Genomic DNA, 24,231 nt, shown 5'->3' on the forward strand with positions numbered 1-24,231 from the left:
GCTGTCATTTCCCGTGCTTCAAGTGCTTTGGAACGGCAATCCGAGACATGTCGGCACGAGGCAGAACTATGTCGAGCGATCTGTTCGGAAGTAGGCCTCATATCACATTTTTAGGAATTTTTAAATGTTTATAATCGACTGGAATCAATACAAAAGTCTGATTTAATCACCCCCACGTTGTTTAAAATTTCAGAAGACGTTGTCAGTCGCGGAGAATATTTCGCCAGAAATCCGACAGGGGTGCAATAACATGATTCACTAACCACTTTATTCTTTTAACCAATTTTCTAACGAGATTGAGTATTTCTGACACTCAAATGCAAACTGTTGATGATATAAAGTTGCTAAACTAGAGAAGTAGATTTAACTAACCGCCGTGAGGTGATGAGTCTTTCTATCATGATACAGTTGGTGAAAGCGGATCGCCTACCTCTCCGGATTTACCAATTTAACGTGGAGTTATGTGATTCACCAAGTCAGTTGGAGCACCGAATGCTCATTGCAAAAGTATTATTAGAACCTCCATCCTTGGGACATTTTCGTCCACTCGATGCATTTACCGTAGGACCGAACATTTCCGTACGAAATTCCCATCCCATAAAAGTGCTGCAAACCAATATCCGCCCGGTGCGGTCTTGTGTGGCCTTGCGGGAAGATTACCGAAAGAGGATCAGATCGCTTGCAAAGTAGCTAATTAATTTGTTTGGTTTTAATGTGGTTAAGCAGTGTCATAATAAATAAAGTAATTTGTTTGTATATTCACAAACTTGAAAATTGTTATATAACGTTAATTTTGTGACGATAGTAAAGTAAACAATATTATTTAACATCAAAGGAGGATCCACAAGAGCAGCCATCGGTGGAGAGAGGGTTGTTGGAAATCACGAAAGCAGACTTAATGAGAGTTTCCTCGTAGTCTATTGTCGACCCTTCTAAGAGAGAGAGTGAGGATGAATCACAAACAATCGTCACATCCTTGTGTTTTATTTGTCTAAGAAAATATATAAAATCAAAACATGTCATCTTCTGCAAGAGTATCATCAACCATAAACTTGTATTGAAAACCATGACAGCCACCTCCGTCTACGTAAACACGCAGGAAGCGGCCATTTTTTATTAGTTTTTTAATTTTCTAGAAGTAATGACTCAATCGACAATTAAACCTGTTGACAATTATCTGTTAGTTTCAGTTGAAGATTAGAGTTTGATAGGCATCTTACACTGTGTACAATTCGACGAAATATTCCCATTGGTCTTGGTAATCAAATAACAAAATCACTAAAAGATCATCAGAATACAATTTAATTAAATTAATAATGAAAAACAAAAAAATAATAAATTTATTAGACTGATTTATTATTTTTGAACTTGAGTGGTCTTTAAAAAATAGAGTACATTTTACAGCTCTAAATGAATTTTCTCAGACAGTATAGAACTTAGCAAAAAAGATTGTACAAATAAAAGTCTACTTAAAAGTGAAAAAGAATAGTATTGAAAATAAACTATTAAAATCATTCAGTCCTTGCCATATAGCTCAATGAATACCTTTTAGAATCAGACTCCAATACTTCAATTCTAAAAAAATATTAGCAAGGGATATACTCTTTCTCATAAGGAACAAATTCTACAATGCTGGGGAAATATTCTTCTCTAAACAAAATCATACAAATCGAATACATTTGATCTCTCTTAGTTCTCAGTGGTGTACTGGTCATCCTATTCTCAGACGGCGTAGATACGTCTCTAAAAATGTTGGACAGAAGACAACATGGCCGACTTGTTTGATTGCTTTCTCTTTGAACTCTTCCTCAACACTTCCAAGGACTCAAGCTCCTCAGTGAGATGCTAAAAGTAATCAAACACAACAAACAGGGAGAATAGACTGCCTCACCTTGAGTGGAGCGAATACGACGTGTTTGTTCAATCGATCCTGAGACATTAGCACACAACCAACCTCCCTCACTCTCATGAAGAGCTTTGAAGGAATGAAGTGAAAGTCGTAGATACTTTCAGAGAGGGGGTAGGCGGATGACTTGGCAATCAAGTGGAGGTGGCCTATATCACAAATGGCCCACATTTTCTCAAATAAAAGTAAATGCGAACTTTATTAAAGTCGAGATCAGACTGATGGAGGGCAGAGCGAAATTCTTTAATCTTCTGAATTAGCTGAATCAAGTAGGAATAGTTGTCATTCTTCACCAAAAGACCAATAAATGAACTCAATGCTCTACAATAATGGCAGGACAGACCTCGATATCGTCATGAGTCCATCAATATCGTCCACTGAAGAACAAATATCAGTGGCCTCTGCCAACAGGTGGACAACGTAGGGAAGGACGCACTCGGGAATGACTTTCTTGAGTGGAGTGCCTACAAATGAGAGGACAAGGAGATGACCCGCAGATTGGACGAACATGGAGCAAAACTCTCTTCTCTTGGGGATATATTTTGATAAAAAAATCTTAGTTGCTGCCTCGTCACATCCCGGACGTCCCAGGAATGATATGACTAGTAGACTCATAAACTCCACGGGAAGTCTCATCCAATCGAGATTTAGTCGGACTTTGCTATGGATCACATCACTCGTCTCCTTCCAACAACGCTAAACATACAAAAATGAAAAATCAACAGCTGCCAGGACAGACTGACCACTTTTAGACGGGATTACGATTAGGAATATTCCAGAAATAATGTCTGGTGGCATAGCAGAATAAATGGAAGATTCCTGACACACCCTGATGACTACAGTGGCTGCTTTGGTTCGAATATAAGCCCTATCACACTCACTAGGAATTACATCAATTCATCACTGAATCCCCTCATCCTCCCTCAGAAATATGCATTTCCGAATCAATTCGAAACACATGTTCATTGTGTCTATCTCCGGACAACCCGCCGACCCCAACAAGAGTCTCTTAATAACCTTCAGTCCACTAATCTGCAGATAATTCAACTCGTCAACCTTCTTGATAGAAAGAGCGTCCATCTCTTTGGGAGAATGCCATTTACTCCGCCCCTTGCGAGAGGAGTGTTTGATTGCATACAATCCACTCAAATGGACAGCCACAAAGGAGGAAAACTTGCCAATTTCCTTGTCAAGTTCTGCACTGCAGCCAATTAGAGTCATTTTCTGGAGATATTGAGGGTCGTCGACGGAAAGGTCGTCATAACCAATTTTCTATTGTTGAGTAATGTGTGACATACTTTGAGAATATTGTTCAAGGGAGAAAGGACAGAAGCCTTATGAATTACTCGGACTGCTATTTTGATTTCTCCTGTGCTTCGTTCTTCGGACAAAATGGTATCCACTAGTCCTTTCAGTCTCCTGAAATGACATTGAACAGTCTACTCGAAGATGGGTGGGAATTCATTCTCCATTTCCCCGCAGATGGGAAGGAGTAATTTGAGTGCAAAACAACCTTAAAGCATCAAATCCTGAAATACAACGGAATGAATCTTCTGATTTGCCAGCCCAATTGAGCAGAGTGGAATAAATACTTTTGGACGTGAAGAAGGAGGGGAAGTTAGTAAAGAGGGTCTAAAACAACACAAATCAGACAACATTGGCCAGTGTGAAGTAGAGAGACTCCACTCGTTCGCGTGGGAGTGACAGTGAGTCACTCAGCCCATCGAAATATTTCCTCATTTTGGTGAGTGGTCCCACTACTTTGGGGGCAGCCTTCATGATTATTCCCGACAGGACGAAACAACTGAAAAACCCAGCCAACGGGTTCCCCGCCAACCCAACCATCTTTTCGATTTTCTTCTAAAAATAACAAAAAAGAGGACAATTTTGGCAGGAATATCCTCGACTGGAAACTCCAACCTGACAAATCTTGAGACCAAACCCAAGTTCTTTCCCGCTAAGGGGACTTCATTCGGAGTAAAGAGTTTATGGAGTGCCGTCACTGTCTTGGGCAATCCGAGATATTCTAGAAAGTGAAACAACCGACCAACTGGACAGAACAGCAATATTGTGCTGCACGTCATCGTTGGAGTGGAGGGACTCGACTATCTTCAAACACGTCTCTCTTATTCTAAAGTAGAGCGCAGTCCCAACCTCTGGGCTCGTCTGACCAACCCGACAAATACACTATCATTCAGAGACTGCAAGCCAACCTTCGTAGACTGTCGTTGTCTCTAACAAATATATCCAGGATTAGTTGAGCGGTGTGTTCAGGACTGTCGAGGGAGGACAATATACTCAATAGACATTCGTCCGCCAATTTCCTAGGATTGCGCTCCTTCGAACAGACCTGTCCTCCCCGTTGGGTTGACAGAAATGTTTAAGAATCCTGTCTATCACGCAGTAAAGGCGGCATTGATGAAGAGGACTCACGTTCTCCCCCTGCTTCATTTCACACACCAACAGTCGACTCAACACAGTCAGTGCTTTCCGTCGGACTGTAATCTGAGAATCACTTTAGTTGCCAACTTTCTTATCTCTGACTTCGAGGAGGAGAGAGTCCAGCAAGTCCTGGTTGATGTCGTCGAGGGACTGCTTAATGAGCCCTCCAATAGTCCCGACCACTTCCAACCTCACTGATTCGTCTTGGTGGAGAGAACACATCTCCTCTGGAAATGCCAAAACTGTGACCCACCACACAAGTCTTTTCGCAGAGTAACATCGTGCTGGTACAGTTTGACTCCCATCTCGAGACAGGCCTTGCACACTTTGAGAGAATCGTCCTTGTAACTGCGAGTAATCAACAACCGAAATGCCATTCCAGGTAGGAGTGCCAGAGGGACGAGTAGTTCAGTAGAGGAATGGAGTTTTTGATAAAAAAATCACCGACAAAGCGAATTGTTTGTATTTTGTCTTTTTCACTCGATTCTCTCTGGAAGAGGGTGATATGAATAAACTTACCAATTTTATGTCGAGGTGGAGCAGAGCAAGCTGGACAAACGAGGGGGACACCGAACACAACTCCTCCAGGGCGGAATAGAGATTGACGAGGGGCTTACTATCAAAGAGGAGATTCTTCATGTACTACAAATGTGTTCTGAACGAGTACGTTCTGCAGAGAATTCTCCACCGAGTCCTGAGCTCGACGCAAAACCTCGGCCAGAACTGAGTGGTGCTGAAAACGCAACTAATAAAGAATTGATGGCTCGTTTAATCACCTTGAACGGGGGGGTCAGCCAAATCAGCAGCTGGTCGAAAAGCGGATCGAGATTCCGACAGTCGATCAGAAGGGAGGCCAGCAAATTGACGAGATTGTCACGAACAGATGCATCAAACGAACTAAACAGTGGCCAAACACGGCTACCAATTTAGATTAATGACACGTCTGAAGAGTGCCAACACCAACTCGACCGCCCCCTCCAGAGAGTAGACGACGTTGAATATTCTTAAATAACTCATATTCTAAGAGTAAGGTTGGGTAATTAAACAGTCAGCATGTTCTCACAAAGACTGAAATTGACGGTCCCACATTCCTCGAGAAAGGAAAGTGATTCAATGAAGAGAGACAGACATTGCTAAGTGTATATGGGATTGGAATACTCTCGTGGATGATGGACATTCGAAGGGAGAGTGCGGGACTGAGATGCGGAAGGTCTCAGCCAGCAGACAGGCCAGCAGTAATCTCACGCGGTTGCTGGAGTGGCCTGAAAATGACGAGAGTAGGCTTGTTGAGAATTTGGATGTCTCCTCGGTTGTGAGAGGGCCAGTTTCCTTGACCAAATCGTAGTATTCCTGACTAATTTATGATCAAATTGACTTTTAATTTCTTTATTATTTCCTTGTCGGTCAGATCTGTAGATATTGGTTCTAGTTGTCCCAGAGTCATTGCCAAACAAACAAAAATAATCCCGCTTTTTATTTTTAATTAATTAAAATAATTAAGTCAATTAAAACATGACTAAAACTAATATATAGGTATATGGAATTTATCATTTTAGAATTTTGGGGAAAGGTGGTCTGAAAGTGATTTTTTGCTATTGTTTTTTAAGTGTTGAGTGGGCCTTATGAAAAATCTAAGATTTATCAGTTCATGACAAACCCCGAAGAACTATTTACAACAACCAGGAACGCACTGACATCATAGGTGATCACGTTGAAAAATATTTCGAATTCTCTCCGATTGAAACATTCTTCCGCTTTAGCTAGCGTTCGACAACCTTCTCGACTGATCAGATCGGCTCGAGTTGTTTCTCTGTGCACGCATTCTTGTTCGGCAGAATTATTTATGGTAGCATTCCATCTTTTTCACATGATTTACTGTTCTTGTTAAGCTTAACAGTTCTAAATAAAAGCGACGGGCATCAGGCTCATGGGTGTGGATAAAATATTTAGGAGGCTCGCCGCGAAAATCATTCTTGGTGATGTTCTCTCTTGAGCTTTCAGTTGTTGCCACGTCAGTTCGGTGTTAGTTTCTGAGGTGCCTGTGAGGCATCTGGCTACTGGGTAATGGAATTCGTCACTAAAGGCAATTCGAAAATCCCGTTTCTTGTTAAGCTGGATGTGCGCAACACTTTTAACAATGTTTGCAAAGACAAAATCTTGGAATTTGTTTACGCCCGCTGCTTGGCGCTCCACCTATCTATCTTACGCGTGTCCCTCGAATCTTTTATTTTGGAAGAATTTGCTAATCTTGGAGTCTGGGGTTAAGAAAGGGGATCCATTGGGGGTTCTCTTATTTGCTGACGCAGTAATTGTATTTCCCAAAGGCTATCAAACCCGCTCAATTTCTGGTAACTTGACGATGTCACCTTAGTTAGTTCGTTTGAATCCCTGATGTCGTTTTTATTGTTTCGAGCTTTGGCCAAATCGGTCTATCCCTCAATGATTTGGAGTTAACTCTGCTGTCCTCCGACTATTCTCTATTTAATCAGGTCTTCACATCCTTTTCTGAGAAGGTTGTCGGTCTTAGATCAACAGATCCGAAATATTTCCTTGTCCTTGGTTCGCCAATCTCTAATCGAGCGATATCTACTGCTATTGCGGATAAGAAACGTGAGTTAGTACTGACCCTGGAACAAATCTTCGAGAAAAGTTGAGATTCCATTCGGTGTAAAGAAATTGTAAAATGTCTGAAAAACTGTCAATCAAATCAACCTCGCCTCAATAAATGCAGTTGGCTATTACGCTTAGGAGACTGATTAAATACCGTCCTACTATTTTCAGCTGGTTTACTCTTGAATGATGAGTCAGTTCGACTCGGCACCTTTCTACTACTCGAGATCCATCTTTGCTACCCCACCAGTGCAGGTGCGGGCAAAGTTCGATGGCTTCCACCAACTTTCCTCTCGGTTAAGAGCTGGAGTCATATTTAAATCAATCATTTCGAATTGTAAGATCAGGAATATTTGCAGTGAATGGTGATCAAAAAACAGTAAATCCTTTTTCAAGTTTACGGAAATTTCCAAAAAGTGTCTTAAATTGTTGACGCAGTCCTGTTATTTTCTCCTTGTAAAAATTGATGTGATGAAAATTACACTTTTAAACAAAAAAATGTTCAATATTTCCCATTGTAGTAACTATAATAAAAAATGTCGTAACTCCTCTTCGAAATGATTAAACCAATAACTAAGAGAGCTTTTTGGCCAATTAACCCACTGGTTTTGAAAGCCAGGGGGACGAAGCAACAATAATTAAATTATTCATTTCTGAATTTATATTTAGATACTAGATTCTTGTATTTTTATTTAATGTTGAATAATAATTCAAGATCGTCCGCAGGCCTATTTATACACCTCCTGGTTTAATTGAAAATGGTTCAATTCCGTGATCAAAGACTTCTTTGAACCCGGCTGGCCTTTTTTACCCAAGCACATCGGTGCTTTTTTCTTTACTCCCTCAATCGTAGCATCCCAAATTATTGCAGGGGCATTTTCTATATTTATGTCGCCATTATCCGGGGAAACAGTTTGGCACTCCGCCAGGCTACATATATCATAAACATTTAAAAATTATATTTTATTAGCACCATCAAATAATTGTAGCTATTGATTAACTAATTAAATTACAATGATTGCCATACATTAATTTTCACTTGTCTTCTCACATAGACATAATATTAACACCATTAAACAGTTTTAGTTGGTACGCTCTTTTTGTGCGAGCCCCATTTATTCCAATGTATCTTTCCACCCTGAATCTTGCAATTAGAAGTTTATGATCACTGTAGATAATCGTTCCCCCATAACTCGGGAAGAGGTCTTTTTCATAAAATGTAATCTATCTAGTTGTATACGCAGACTTAATTTTTATTTTCATCTTTTCGGAGCACGGTCCATGTAGTCTTGTGCCTCCCATTATTATAAAATACCGAGTTGCAGATGAAATAATAAAACGCGTTACAAAGTTGTGCGAAAGCCTTTCCTGGCATATTAAATCAAAATTAATGAGTATTTATAATTTTGAATTAAATAATTTATTTGAGTAAATTCGTGTCTAATTCAAACCTAAAATAAAATTTATAACGTGATTTTTAGCGTGCTAATATTTCATTTGCATGTACCGACATTTTTTAAAACTAAACACAAAAATTGCAAATTCTTTGATTTCTCGTCCACTTTCCAAGGATATAAAGTTCGGTGATGACGCCAGAGCTTCCATATTAAAGGGAGTCGATATTATAGCCAACACTGTTGCAGTGACAATGGGCCCGAAGGTGAATACCATTCCATAGCAAATAGGGGCGCAATGTCATAATCGAACAGAGCTGGGGAGCCCCCAAAATAACAAAAGACGGCGTTACTGTGGCCAAGGCCATTGAACTTAAGGACAAATACGAGTCCATCGGAGCAAAGCTAGTGCAGAATGTGGCCGAAAAGGCTAACCAAGAGGCTGGGGATGGGACGACTGCGGCGACTGTGTTGGCTCGGGGAATCGCTAGGATGGGACAGAAGTACATCGACACAGGATCCAACCCAATCGAGATCAGAAAAGGTTTAAACGAGTTGTTACTGTAAGGTGTCATGTTGGCTGTCGATTCGTTGGTTGGGGAACTTCAGAGAAAGTCTAAAATACTGAAAACAGAACAGGAGATAATCCAGGCAGGATTGTGCTAGTCATGTCTAGGTTGCCACAATCTCCGCGAATGGGGATGCCAAGATTGGTGGTCTCATCAACGATGCGATGAATAAGGTCGGGAAGAGTGGAGTCATCACCGTGAAGGATGGAAAGACACTCAATGACGAGTTGGAGCACATTGAAGGGATGAAGTTTGACAGAGGATATATTTCCCCTTATTTTATAAACTCCTCCAAAGGTAGTCCACGTGATACGAATGGTAGGGTCGAAGTGTGAATTCCAGGATTGCCTTGTCTTGTTTTCAGAAAAGAAGATTTCAAATGCTCAGCAAATCATCCCAGTCCTCGAGTTGGCCAATTCTCAGAGGAAGCCTCTATTGATTGTGGCCGAGGATGTTGACGGAGAAGCTTTGACGACTCTCGTGCTTAACAGGTTGGGATTGTTTCTCTTGTTGTAGATTAAAAGTGGGCTTGCAAGTTTGTGCTGTCAAGTCGCCTGGATTTGGAGATAACCGGAAGAATATGATGTTGGATATGGCCGTGGCTACTGGGGGGACAGTGATGGGAGATGACAATGATTTCAACAAAATAGAGGATGTAAGAATAGATCAATTGGGCAGAGTTGGGGAAGTCACTATTACCAAAGACGATTCTATCCTCCTTAAAGTATAAATATATGTCTGACTGGTCAGGGAAGGGGTGATTCGTCTGAAATAGAGAAGAGAGTGAATAGTATCAAAGATGAGATTGAAGAATCCAATTCGGAGTATGAGAAGGAAAAGTTGCAGGAACGGCTGGCCAAGATGACGATGGGTGTTGCCATTATCAAAGTTGGAGGAAGCAATGAATTGGAAGTGGGCGAGAAGAAGGACAGATACAATGACGCTCTCAATGCCACCAAGGCAGCAGTCGAGGAAGGAGTTCTCCCTGGGGGAGGGGTTGCTCTCTTGAGGTGTGCTTCGATCCTCGATACTATTGAACCTGCAAATCAGGACCAGCGATATGGTTTTTACTGTTTCCGTGATTTTAGGGGTTGAAATCGTGAGGGAATCTTTGGATATTCCTGCGCTCACAATCTCCACCAACGCGGGTGTGAAGGCTAAGGAAATTGTAAAGAAGTTAAGGGCGAGTGATGACTGGTCATATGGATATGACGCACAGAATGATGTTTTCACTAATATGTTTGATGCTGGCATTTTGGATCCGACTAAGGTGTGTATTAGTGCCTTATCGATAGGTTGTTAAGACAAGTCTTGTCGATGCTGCCGGATTAGCTTCCCTGTTATCAACTGCCGAGGCGGTTATTGTCGATTTGCCTAAGGATGAGAAGGACGATTCGCCTGCCCCTGGGATGGGTGGAGGAATGCCTGGAATGGGGATGGGTTATTAGTTTATTCTCTTACTGTGTTCCCTTTTCATTTCCTCATACTTTAATAAACTTTTGTTAACATTTAATATTTTCCACCGGAATTACGTAACTTTTACTCAAAATGGATGTATACGATTCACCGAGGGATCTGAGATGAATTACGTGCATGGTCTACCTGTATGAACTGATGACCACGTTATTGAATGACGAACGTGTCAACGCATATGCTGACAATCAATTTGTAACACTAAGAATGTGTCGGGGAACGAAAGTACTCGCAATCGTGTATCAAACAGCACAATAGGAATAAATTATCTTCTGTAGGTTATGTAAGGAAAACATTTGAATTAGTCGAACATGAATTTTTAATCTAGTTCCTGCAAAACTTTGGTCTCCCGTGTTGGATGATAATACTCATCCAGAAACTTATCACAAAATGGAAAATCAGTATAAATTTAGAAAACGGAATACTGGGGGAACGCAAAATCAATAGAGGTATACTGCAATTAGAATCTCTCTCATCTTCATTTTTGTGATGTAAATATATCCTCTGTGCTGAATGTTTGGCGGAAATTTTCTGAAACTAATCATGAGAAACTCAGACAGGGAGGAACCTGCATATGCCACTAATCACCTCTTATTTATGAACGATATAAAGCTGTTTTGGTATTATAATGACGTAATTAAAAATGATGGAAAAAGTTAAATTGTTTTTTGATGTAGCTGGGTTGGAAAAAAACGTTCAAAAATTTGCAAGAAATGAATTCGAGAGGCCTGGAGTTAATAAGTAATAAAGTGGAGGGAATACTCCTTCAATTTTATGATGATTTAGAACATAAGAAATACCTTTGTTTAAGGAGAGCAGGGATTAATTCAAAGAAAGCACATATGGCCACTGAAATAAATGGATCCACTGCGACTCATCCAAAAAGACTGTTGATCACTTTGCCACCATGTGTGGGCGAATGCTTCATCTGCATCTATGTCACCAATATGTAATAAAAGATCAAAAAAATTAAAAAACACATTCAGTCGAATCTGTTACCACCAACAAATTTGCAAAAATTCGAATTGACACAAACCATTCGGTAGATAATGGCCAAATAACAAACCCGACAGTTTTGTTCACTACAAATCGAGCCACACAATTGCACTTCTCGTAGTGGGGATCACTTCATAAAATTGTCTCAAGCGAATCAAAGTAAAAAAGTTCCACAAATACGACTTTCTGGCAAATGAACATGGAGCAATCTACAGGGCGAAAGTGAAAATCGTCCTTGTCGTTGACTTGGGACAGAAGTATCAAAATTTTTCAAGAACTATCCGGGGAACTCGGAGTGGAGATAAGGTGAATACATATATCCAGACACTGGTATTGCGAAAGATCTTAAAGAGCAGCAAGCCGAGACAAGGCACGGGTTATTGATGCCTGTTGAGGGGGTGGCCTCTATATCTAGACTGCGTGTCGACATAAATCTGCCCATCAGTGCAGCGAAAGTAGGTCCTAAGAGGATGAGGTTGATTTAACAAAAACTATAAATAATTTAATTTCTAGCTTCCGGATGTATTTCTCTCGTATGAGTTACTTAATTAAGATACCTATTTGAAAGATCGTTCACTTTGAACCTATTTAAAAAACAATCTAAATTAATAATTGCATTATTGATAATGAAAGGATTCGTGAACCACATTTTATATGGGATTTTTAATTTTCAGCCACACCCTAAAACGAGTATGTTAGCATCCTCGACATAGTCTATAAACTTAAACAATTAAAACCTCAAGGACAAACAACGTAGTAATTGCGAGTAGAATCTCAACAGCGGTTCTTGTTTGGGAGTTAATCCCTAATTCTATATACTATTTGCTTTATTGAATAAAAAGGTAGATTAAACGAGATTATAAAATAAGGTTATTAGTAGAATAGAAATATTGAACGATCTCATAGTTGTGTTTGAGAACTGGAGATGTGACTCTTTTTATCCCTCTTGAAAAATGATTGGATTTTACTAATCGCGACATCATATGGCTCGAGAGATCGTAAGTACTTTGGAAGGAACTCCCAAGTTCGCAAAAAGTGAGGCAGAGCAGAAGGAAGTTTGTCTTGTAAGACGTTAATGACGGAGATGAGGAAAATAAAGAAAACGATAATTCCAATACACCCCCAAACTGTCTGCCACCCAATCAGGGACAGGCCAAAGAAGACACCAGGAATCACAAAGAATACGAAGGTCATGTAAAAAACCGCAAACCAATGATATTTTGCTGACGTTTTGCCCAAAAATACTGCCACCCTTAATGGAATCTGAAAGTTAGTGATAGGTAGGAGACCCTCCGTAAGAATGGGAGTGGATACCACAACAGAACACCATTCAGGTTGAAAAAAAGGTGGCAAAGTGCGATTTCCATGGAGTAGCGTGCATATTTCCCTTTGACTGTGAGTGCGGCCATGATAGCGGTCACGGTGGTCCCCAAATTGGCTCCCAAAGTTAAGGGAAATGCTCTTTCCAGGGTGATTATCCCGACTCCGACGAGTGGGGTCAGCATTGAGGTGAATACTGAACTGCTTTGGAGAATGATGGTGCAGAACATTGCTATTAGAATAGCCAAATATTCGGTGAAATATTTGCATACTCCTGGGAGGTCTGAGTTAACGTACTAAACACTCTTTAAGAAGAGTTCACTCTCGTTATCGCGTTGTTGACGTATTTCTGGACAAGCGAGTAAAGAGCTTTGACCATCCCAATGATACAGAAAGTGAGCAGCAACACGGACAGAACAAGTAGCAGGATTCCAATGTAGTGGTCAGGCCATTTGTACAGATAGGCCATTAAATATCCGCCTAGTTATATTAATGAATCCAAACAGACATGGATATGCGACTGTCGAGTTGTGTCTTATGCAGTTATATTCCAATATACTGGTGTAATGGCTATTGTTCTGACCAATTTGAGTAATATAGTTGTCGTTTATCTGGAATATAAGAAAAGGGGTACTTTAATGATTAGATTTTGCACAGGTTCAAAGATTACTGAAATGAATTTAATCTCATTGTGGCGAGAGGTGTTTCCGTGGTTGAGATGTGAGGAAGCCTGCAATGCGAGAAATTCAATATAACCAATTCCTGTCAAACGTGCTAAAACAGTACAATATTGTTGATACATGAAATAATTTCTATTGGCAAAAACACGAAGACACTCAGAAAGTTGAAAACATCGTGAATTGTTGCGCCCGAAAAAGACTTGGTGAATTGGCCGTTGTCTCGAATGTGTCCAAAGGAAACCAGCACGTTGGTTATCGAGGTCCCAATGTTGGCACCCATCACCAAAGGAATGGCATTAGAGACTGACAGTACTGCGGGCAACATTAAATAGACAATCACTTTTAGTTCCGACCATTGTGACCACAATTGAAGTAGTCGTCGACGAGCTTTGGACAAGTACAGTCATGAGCATTCCGAGGATTAGTCCAGCAATGGGGTTTGTAATCAATTTACTCTTTTCCAGAGTTTTGCCGGCCGTAGACCCTAAAATATTTTCAGACCACCAACCTCCAATCAGTTTGAACGAGATGGTCATAAATCCAAGTGATAAAATGAAAAAGTACAGGACAAGTATTAAAAAGAATATTCTTGAAGCCAAATTCACACAATTCCTAATTCTGAGATTCTTGTCTGTGTGTTCAGCAGTATAACTCAACCATTGGAGGCCACAGTTATCAATTGGTGCTTAATTTCGAGATCCATCAATGGACTAAGCCAACCTGCGCTGATTTAGCAATAAACTACTTCTAATCGGTATATATATCGAAAATCACGTGAATGCTTTAATTTGTTGAGGTTCGATTCAAAAACCTCAACACGAGCGCGAATTTCATCGGATTAATATTAATGGATAAATATTAAAAGGAACAATGGGGCATTAGCTTGGATCGATTACTCATGTTTATTGCCAATAAGACAAGTCCCATTCTGCTGCCTATATCAATTAACCATATCTAATCACGTTTTGTGGGTGTATTTCACGCGCAAAATAATAATTTGCCAAATGAAAGATGATCATTAGAATAAATATGAAAATTAGGACTATCTCAAATTCCCATAGCAAATGCACGATATCCTGAATTACGCAGTTAGATAGAAAAGAACAGTGCAAAATGATAATTTTACACATTCAGAAAATCATTTAATCACGAAATTAATTTTATGAAAATGTCAAGACACTAAAAATGAATGAGATTTAGGAAATAATATATATTATTAATTTTATAACAGGTTAATTAGTTTGTTAATGCGTCTGTGGTTTGAATATATTGTTCTTTTGTATATAAATGAGGTCACCTTCTATTATGTCGATGTGTGCTCCACTTGGAAAAGACAATCAATTTTATTGTAAACAGAGAGAGACAGTGACAGGAATTAGGTCATCTGATAGGACGAGACAACTGTTCTAGGCAATCGTACTCTTCAGAGGATACGTACATTTTTGCTGTCTAGAAACAAGTTAGGGGACTACTGATCCAGAGGTCGGTCACTTGGGATTGTCTCTGGAATATTCGGATAGATCACTTGAGATCCCTAAATGACCCGCTGTATCTCCGGGAGACTTGGACTCCGTTCAGTTTGGGACCGGTCCTCGTTGGTCAAGCCTATAGTCTAGTTTCAGCGCATAGCGCCTTATTTTTTTCACATTTCCTGAGTATTTTCTGGTATTCCTTCGAGAAGAACCACGCTTCCATCCCGTATAGCAAGCTAAGCAGAATGGTGGTGTGGAAGACGAGTGGAAGGTACTTGGGTCCAGATGCATGCTTCTTAAGAGGCGGAGAGCCGCGATGGCTTTCGCTCCCTTCTTCTTGACATCCAGGCAGTAACCCGGGTTTGCGTCGAGTGCCTCAGGTAGCGTATACAGCTGGGACGATCAATTTCAACCAGTGGCTCTGGTGCCTTTCTTTTGTTGATTTGTAAGTAAGCGGATTCGTCCATTGTAGTGAGAGCCGCTTACTGATGCACCACTCCTTTATCACCTCAATTTAGTTGACAAACTTTCGTTGCGTCCTTTGAGGTGTACAAGACGAGGACGTCATCAGCCTATAGGAGAAAAGTTGTTCGGGGGGGGGAAAGGAAACTGCTCATTACCAAATTGAAAAGAAGCGGACTGAAACAGGACTTTTGCGGCGCCCCCTTAAGAGTGCGATGTTTTTTGAAGCGGTAGCCAGATTTGGAAATGAAAGACTGCCGGTTCGAGAGGAAGTACCGTAGGCAGAGGAAATCTTTTTACGATGGCTTACAGAGTTGGATCTTTTCCAACAGTTCCCGGTGTCAAACACTGTCGAAAACCCTCGAGATGTCTAAGCATATGAGAGATAGAGTTTCTTTGAGCACCATTGCTCTCGAGATTGAGGAAACAGGCACTGCAGCTCCGTTCCGAACGGAAACCCCATTGCTGTGGGAGCAGCACGTTCTTCTCTTCGGCAGCACTTTTTCCATTAACCTTGAGATAGTTTGGATTAAGCTTATGGACGGTAACTACTAGTTAGATTCGTTGGCTTCCCAGGGTTCTTGACCATCCGCATCTCGGAAATTTGGTACATGACCCCATTTCTGACTCGTCGAGAACAATCGCGCCATGAGCTCGTGTAATTCCTCGAAGCCTTCCTTCAACAGGCGCATAGGAAGTTTGTCGCGACCCACTGCGTTGTCTTTATACGAGCGGATAGCCACCTCTGTTGTGGTGATTGGGTAGTGTTCCGATGACAGTGGACACGACAGTGGCTTCGACATCGAGGATTGCCCCGTCCCTTGAAGGGCCTCCTGAGTTTTGGCCAAATATTCTGCAAAGATATTCGGAATCTCTTTCGGCGAAACAGGCACGCCGGATTTGTTGTACAGCCTCGGCGGAGAGGACTTTCCTACGAGGTTTGACACCTTATAGAAACAGTCCCAGAAGTTTGAGTTTTTAGGGTGCATAATTTTGTTTATCCCATCACTCGCGGAGTCGATATCTAGGACAGAGTCGTAGCCGACATTGCTACTGTTGGCGTGCAGAAAGGCATTTAAGGAGATCTTATAGTACGGCCAGTTGATCTTCGAGAAAGAGTATCGAGTAAATTCGCGTTTTTGCCTTTCAATCTTAGCGTGAATTTTGAGCTCCATTGGTAGATTGTCGCTTCTAATATCGTCAGAGACTTTGGCTCTTCCATCAGATTATGACAGTGTACGAACAGATACTCAAGCATAAGTTGTCCGAGCCGCTGAGCGAGTGGTGGTACATCGTTTTTGCCATTGCAGAAAGGACTGAGTACACGACCCAAGAGGACTGAGTTAAATTACAACTGAACTCGCGACGATCTCCGGAATCGGAGGGATTACCAGGAGGCTAAGGAGCAGGTACTAATCAACTAATGCCTCACGAGAGCCCACGGAAACTCACTAGTGTCAATGTGGGTGGTTGTGAAGAATCCATATGAGTCGGTTGACAATGCCAATCTCGTTGAGTGTTTGCGAAGACTCAAGATTCCTTCGTGGTTTATCAAAATTGTTGCAACTGTGATGGACAGGTGGGACGTGCATCTTTGTGCTTTTGAGAATAAATAAGCACAAAAGCTTTCATAATAGTTAAGCTAACAAAAGTCCTAATATGCATTTTCGGCGATCTTCCACAATTTAATGGAACCTTCAATATCCGACGAGGCCAGTAAATCACTGGAAAGTATAAATTTTTGACAGAAAACCAAAATGGCGACATCTTAACACATGTCACGGAAGCTCCATCTTGGAGAGTTTCACATACACTGGGGAATTCTTCCTCGTTCAACATTATTTTTATGGAACCATTGCACAATCCCAAAATAATGAACTTTCCCGAACAAAAATCGAAGGCGGTAATCATCTCCCCCACCGAACTAGAACAAACAGGGCCGTCCTGAGGATTGCAGGAAATAGAAAATTACATTGTCATAACGACTAATCTGACCGTCGGAGGTGGCAGTGATAAACGAGGAGAGGCGGTAGTTTTTAAGACCAACAACATTGTTCCCCTGACAATTAAATTGCCCAAGATTCCGAATGTCCGATTCTGTACATTAGAAAAACTTGTAACTGGTTTGAGTCATTTTGCTTGTCACATCTGTGCTAAACACTTCTCCTCGCGTTGTCCCACACACAATTTTCTCAGTCCCGTCAGAAAACACAAGTTCAAGTCGAGAAATATCTCCATTTATTAACCCACCAAGATCAAGACTGACAAGTTATTTACTTGTTCTGACCGATCAATGCATATCAAGGCAGATTCCATTAAATCAACTTTCCAAATGATCACCACGGAATCCTCGGAGTATGATAACTAGGTCTCCCACCACGGAAATACAAGTTTATTTTGTTCATCGTCACACTGCCATAACATTTGGACAATATGTCTGACGTGGCCTCGACTGTCACTCGTAACTGAACTCGCGACGATCTCCGGAATCTTGTCCATCAATGAATAAACGACGACTTCCCCTGATCAAAAATATTTTAGTCAGAGTACACCCGAATAACAGCCAACTGCTAAAATCGACACTTCCAATGGATGGAATGCCAGGGAGGTTGCACATGAGTATAATTTGACACGATTATATGCTTCACTCTCGGCCAATCCATTTCTCGAAATGTTCCATATTTTGACTTGACTTTCGTGGGAACAAAAGCCTTCGTGGCAAGCCTGACAGAACCTGGTCATCAATGCTCAAATCGTGTGATACGCAGCAGCCAGTAAAACCCCAGAAGCGCTCCAGTCGAGACTCGAAACAGCGGAATTGGAGTTTTGTGTGCTTTGTAGTTGTTCCATGACTATTTCCCCTGTCTTTGGTAAAGTATAATCTGCGGTGTATTTTTCAAATGAAACCGGAAAATACGACCGATTTGTTCGCCTTTATAAGTTCCTGCATAATCTTATCTTCTGCTTTTAATAAAAAACTATTCAGATCGTCCTCCATTATTGCAGAGTTATCAACATTTGAACATAGCAGTGCAGTTTGAATCTGAGTACAGTAATTACAATTCTACCATCCCGTCTCTTTTCTTATAGGACTGAACTCCGATGTTAACATGCATCAAGTCGTCTGTCTGCGTCCGAGATTCGGATTTTGAGATTCTTTCAAAGTAGCTCAAAGAGTTTTACTTTTGCTTTTTTTCTTCTGAATCAAAATTAACTAATTCGACTTGTGAATCTTGGAACATGAATTTGTTTTTATTTTGTCACTATGTAAATAATTTAAAAACAAAGTTATCATTTTTGAGAAAATAAAAACACTTTTCAAATTAAAAATGAAGAATCGTTGTCTCTCGGATTCCCAACAACTAAGATCCGCCCTATTTATCTAGTCCAGCAGCTTATACCTGATTATTTAAAACAGACTATATTACTAATGCATCATGTTTTATGAGAGAATGCGAACATGGCCAATGGGTAGTACCTTCTCAACTGCGATATTTCTTACATCTCCAACCATCAAAAGCAGTCAGCGGCAGACTCGACGAAAGCTAATTCGACCGCCTTCTAAAAAGGCATCGTCAATAGAATAACTTAGACGTATAATTCACTCAATGTTGCCTTCTTTAATAATAAGATATGAAAACAGTATGAATAAAAATGACACAAGTCAGAGAATGTGCTCGAGTATTCCCAGGCGCACCAAATGCTCGCAATCAGCCCGAAGAAGCAAGTGCTGGCCAAATAGATTAAAGACTACCTCCGTGTTCTCACTCAGCAAGACGCGATCTCCGAACGTAGTCACAATTTCCCCATAATTGGTATGACAGCGAACCTACGCATGCCACTCCACGCCCACCTTAATGTAGAGCGACTTGGGAGGCTTGTTGAATTGGGTCAAGTCAAACCACTCGCAGTTCAGACAACTCGCATACTGGGCCAGCAGTCGGGAATACTGTCCTAACCACTCAGACTCGGCCGAGGAGAAGTTGCTGCGGTGGTCCTGACTTATGGCAGACCCGAACAGCCAGCGAATCTCCTTAATTCGCATCAGTCGGTTGAACCTGGAAGAATTATCCCAAAATGCGACATGTAGGCGATTACGCAACGTTTTCGACGGATGAGAGTGGTGTGCTTGTACATTATTGCTGGAAATAGGGCTGAATGTTGCGACTCGTTATCCACCGTCAGTTTACTACACGATTAAACAATCGGTAACATGTCAATGTCGTTCTGGGCATACAGTTCCCTCATTTCATCAAAGACCTTTTCGAGGATATATTCCTTTCGAATAATTTAGTGTTCTTAATACATTGTAAGGAGGGAGAATCGTATTCCGAGACCTGTCAAGTTCTTTTATTAACTCAAGGCCAAGGTCAGACATTCACAGCACCACCTGACCAGAAACAGCTGTGTAATCTTTTTTATATTTTAACAATAATAATTTTGGAGAGGAAATCAATTCTAAAAATAATGTTGTAGTATAACTGAATATAATAATAAGGTTACTCTTCTCATTGAAAAGAAGATTCCGGGAAACCAGCTGGCTGCACCTGAGGGTATCGGTAGCAATATTGCGAGGTTACTCAATTGCTATCATTATAAAGTCACCAAAATGAAAATGTGAATAAAATTAAGAATAATCAAGTAAATATAAAATCAGCAGTCCGTTTTAAGTTTGTGACAATACAGGTTCAACAGTTTGGGAGTCAACGATGGTTTAATCCCCTGGTCAAGAGCAGTTTGGAAATGAGATTTAGTGATGAGAATTGGGGAGGTCCCGTCGGGGTCATCAGAGATCACCTCCTTCAATGCCACTCGTACAGCCTTATCCACCAACGCCTGCAAGTCAGCCCCCGTAAAGTTGGTCAAGAGAGGATTTCGACTCAATTCGTCGAAAGAGACATCCTCACTCATCCGTGGTTCAGTTCCATTCTGGAATGACAGAGGAAAATCACTTTAGTAATGGCATTCAAAATAGTGCAGCGGTCACTGGTGGAAGGAATGCCCACAAAAATAGTGATTCCAATCCGGCCATGTCGACGAATGGCGGGGTCGACTCGATCTGTCGGTGAGAACGAGGGTCTGACCTGGGCGGTTGGTGGCCGCGAGGATGTACACCTGAGAACGCTCATTTAGTCCGTTCAGTTCGGTCAGCATTTGCGACACGAACCGACTGGAATGTGCCCCGTCCGCACCATGTCTGGAGGGGCATATTCCGTCTATTTCATCAAAGAAAATGACAGAGGGCGACCGGGCGCGGGCCTCACAAAACAACTCCCTGATGGCTCGCTCACTCTCCCCCACATACTGCCAATAACTCCAATCTCTACCTTGTTTATTAACTCTGGTCCAGACACCCCAAAAAAGTTAAGTCCCGCCTCGTTGGCCAAAGCTTTTGCCAGTAACGTCTTTCCACAACCCGGAGGTCCGACCAAGAGTATTCCATCCCCGCCAGACACACTTATTCGACGTTTGAAGCGGATTGGGGCCTGTCCTGTCAGTTATAGGACAAACCAAAAAGTTGAGTTGCAGTTCCTCCTTGACATCCTCGAGTGCCCCCACATCCGTCCACTTGACCTGAGGAATCTCCCCATATCGCTTGGTCTGGCGACAAGTCTTGAACTGTTGTATGCATTGCTAGTGTAGTGGGGAACACACTCACTTGGAAATGAATTGTGTTGAGTGACTTAGTCGACTGTTCTACTTCCATCGACGGGTTGGCCAGTCTGAAGAGCACTAACAAATAAACAAAAAGAATACTCTTCTCGAATTGCACTTCTAGTTGGTCACCCTCCTCAAGCTGCCCCAAATATTGTCTGAACTCGTGCAAATAAAGTATACTCGTCCTCCAAGTAGTTGATTGTGTCGTCCACCAACACCTTCAATTCCCCACCGGTGTAGCCTGGACAGAGGGAGGCCACGTATCGCAGATCCAGGGACTCGTCACATGGCAGTCCTTCACAAAACTTAGTCAACAGTCTGTTTGTGAGACACAACAAGAACTACCCGAATCTATCAGCCTCCGAGGGAATCCCCAAATGGAACTGTGCCTGCAGACGTCCGTGCGACTTGAGTGATTCATCCACGTCGTCCAAATTATCAGTGCTGGCCACAACAAGCACATTCGTGGAAGATTTGTGAAGTTCTGTGAACGGAATGGTCAGTAAACAACCATCGATAGAAGTCCTCAAGTAGTTGGTCAGGTTGAGTCGATGGACTGGCTCGTTGTGGAGGAGAGGCAGTCCAATTTGGTCAAAGAAGAGGACACAGGGGGATTTCAACCAATAAACACACCTCAAACCTTCACATTCTTCATTAACTGACTGAGTTTCTTGTCGGCAGTACTCCCCATCAGACTAAGCACAGAACACTCGAAGAGAGGAAGGCCCAGTTGCTATGAATGTGCTGTGCTAACCAACCCCAGCAATGCAGCGGGCGAGGAGTGTCTTGCCACACCCCGTCGGGCCATGGAGGAGTATTCCATTCCTCTCCCCTCCCATGTCCTTCCGTTGGAGGAATCGGTGGAGGAAACACCCCAATTTCTACAATCATGACACCCCCGCCTACAATCAGAGTTGGTCGAATTCCCACCACATCACGGAGGGTTGTACTGGGAATATACGAGTCAGAGTCTGTCGTTTTGGGTGCAAGTGACTTAGGACTGTCTGGGGTCTGAATGGAGTGGTCGATGGTCAGATCGATGGTTTCGTCCGAAGGAAGCATTGGCAGGAAATTCCTCTTCTTCGGCTTGGAGGACTCTCTTCTGTACATTCGGCGTAGCCTTCCATTCGTATCGTCGGGGCCTGCCAGACCATTCGAGTTGTTTCCCGGGAATATCGAATCATTGCTCGATTTGAGTGATCTGTACCACCGACTGGGAGATTAGTGGGGTTGTGTACGCTATGTTGAAGGCCACTTCGGAAATGTCTTCCCTCGTTTCTACGTGATCTAAACACTGTTGCCTTATTAAATGTGTAATACTGCGGCTATTGCTTCCTTTAAACTGGTCTCTTCTGGCACTCTAAATTTCGGATCTTTTGACTTCATAACAAACACCAATAAAATTGAGTTTTTATTTTAATTAGTGATAGTCAATATAGTATTAATAAATATTCTAAATAATATAATAATTTTACGAAAATAATTGAAATGTACTTTTATTCTGTAAAGATGAATGATGACTGGGATAATATCTCCCGGATTTGGATTTTCAACATGTATTTAAATGTGGTAAATCAATCACTTCGCACCTTGTCACTTTGACGAACTTCATTCAGGTGGACTATCTGCCAAACAGTATAACCAAACAACGGTTATATCCTCAGTGGATATCCATAAGACTTTTGACTCCGTTCCCAGGAAAATACTAACCAGGAAAATATACCTTAGTGAAATTCACCCAAAGCTGAAAAAGTGGCTAGCTAACTTCCTCAGCGGCCGAAGAGGCATTATCCAACAAAACAATACAAAATCGATGTCACGATATTTTCCAAACGGAGTCCCTCAAGGCTCACCCCTTTCGCCAGCTCTTTTTAACTTATTCTTATCGGATCTCCCGTTGTCAAACGACAAAGACTCAATCGTATACGCTGACGATATTGTAATTGTTACTCGGAGCCGTGAGGTGAACACGGCAAGCTCAAAATGCAGAACTACCTCCACAATCTCGAAAGTTGGCTCTCGATAAATCGACTATCAACGAGTCCTGAAAAATCGGCCACTACGCTTATGACTTCAGCAAGGAAGCTTGGGAAAATAGTGGTGAACTTATATCTAAACAACATGGAAATCCCCTTTAAAAAATCCCAGAAAATCCTCGGCGTGACTTAACGATAGTCATATGTGTTTTTCCCAACAAGTTGAAAATGTTACTACCAGCTGCATGAAGAAACTGAACATCTTAAAAGTGTTTCTCCGAAAATGCAAACAATGGATCAGCTTCCCCACACGCCAATCAATATACCGGCAATACATCGAACCCTCCATTAGTTATGCTTGTGGGGTGTGGGGAGGGTTTGTCAGTGAAACGAACCGCGAAAAAATCGAAAAAACTCAAGAAAGATTTCGGAAAGCACTACAAGGACCGAATGAACATCTATCCATCGCCTCATTTAAAGAAATCTTGGGAAAGAACCTTGGGCCTACAGGCCCTAAAACTCCACCACCGCGCCCTCATAGAAATTGTGTCGGGACTAGGGAGGAGCACCGGGCAAAGATGAGGACCTTCCTCAGAGAAGCCGGGATCACCTAGTTCTATGTTTTGGACGGTGATCTTGGTTCTAATAATAATAAATGAACTGGGATGAATGAATTTGAAAACTTATTCAAGCAAAAAATCCTATGCCGGAATCTAACTGCATATGGTGCAACTATTCGATGGTTTCAATAAACAAAAGTCAAATGCGGATTAGATGAGGTATACCAGTGGTTCTCAACCTTTATTTTTGTATCGCCCCCTTGGAATTTTTTTCGCCCCTCCAATTTTTATATCGCCCCCTTATTTCATTAGTAAAAATTTTTATTTAAAAAATAAGAGTTTTAATGAGATCCTTGTGGTTGATGAAGATTGACAAGTTTTTCAAAATTTGTACTTCTTTTCGTAAGTGTAATTCTAATGTCGCCTCTTTCTTCTATATTTAGTTTGTTTCTTTTTTTTCCGATCATACTATTCAGAGTGCTGAATCCTCTCTCTACGCAGTATGACGTAGGAAAACATAATATTATTGGCATCATTTTTTCCAATAATTTCGGGAATTTCATTTTTATAGATTTTTCTCCCCAGAATTGTGTCAGGTTTTCATTTTTAAATTTTATTTTTAGTTCTTCGTCGTTTTTTAGTTCTATTAATTCTTCTTGACATTCATCATCAGAATCATAATGAATGGGCAACCAAGGATTAATCATGATATT

At 41.4% G+C, this 24,231-nt stretch overlaps 2 long non-coding RNA genes and 1 pseudogene across 2 annotated transcripts; 1 reads left to right on the forward strand and 2 right to left on the reverse strand.

Annotated features, from left to right (window-relative positions):
- Positions 1-1,016: 1,016 nt before the first annotated feature.
- LOC115227760 lies at positions 1,017-1,283 on the reverse strand. Its single transcript, XR_003883151.1, has 2 exons — positions 1,164-1,283; positions 1,017-1,132 (listed from the first exon to the last, which is right to left on the reverse strand). It is a non-coding gene; the product is annotated as an uncharacterized LOC115227760 (long non-coding RNA).
- A 3,713-nt stretch (positions 1,284-4,996) lies between these two features.
- LOC115227752 lies at positions 4,997-10,016 on the forward strand (annotated as a pseudogene).
- A 7,696-nt stretch (positions 10,017-17,712) lies between these two features.
- Positions 17,713-18,183, reverse strand: LOC115227759. Its single transcript, XR_003883150.1, has 3 exons — positions 18,089-18,183; positions 17,877-18,058; positions 17,713-17,846 (listed from the first exon to the last, which is right to left on the reverse strand). It is a non-coding gene; the product is annotated as an uncharacterized LOC115227759 (long non-coding RNA).
- Between the last annotated feature and the right edge of the window lie 6,048 nt (positions 18,184-24,231).

This window comes from Octopus sinensis, unplaced genomic scaffold (assembly GCF_006345805.1).
Source record: "Octopus sinensis unplaced genomic scaffold, ASM634580v1 Contig07101, whole genome shotgun sequence".
Taxonomy (NCBI): Eukaryota; Metazoa; Mollusca; class Cephalopoda; order Octopoda; family Octopodidae; genus Octopus; species Octopus sinensis.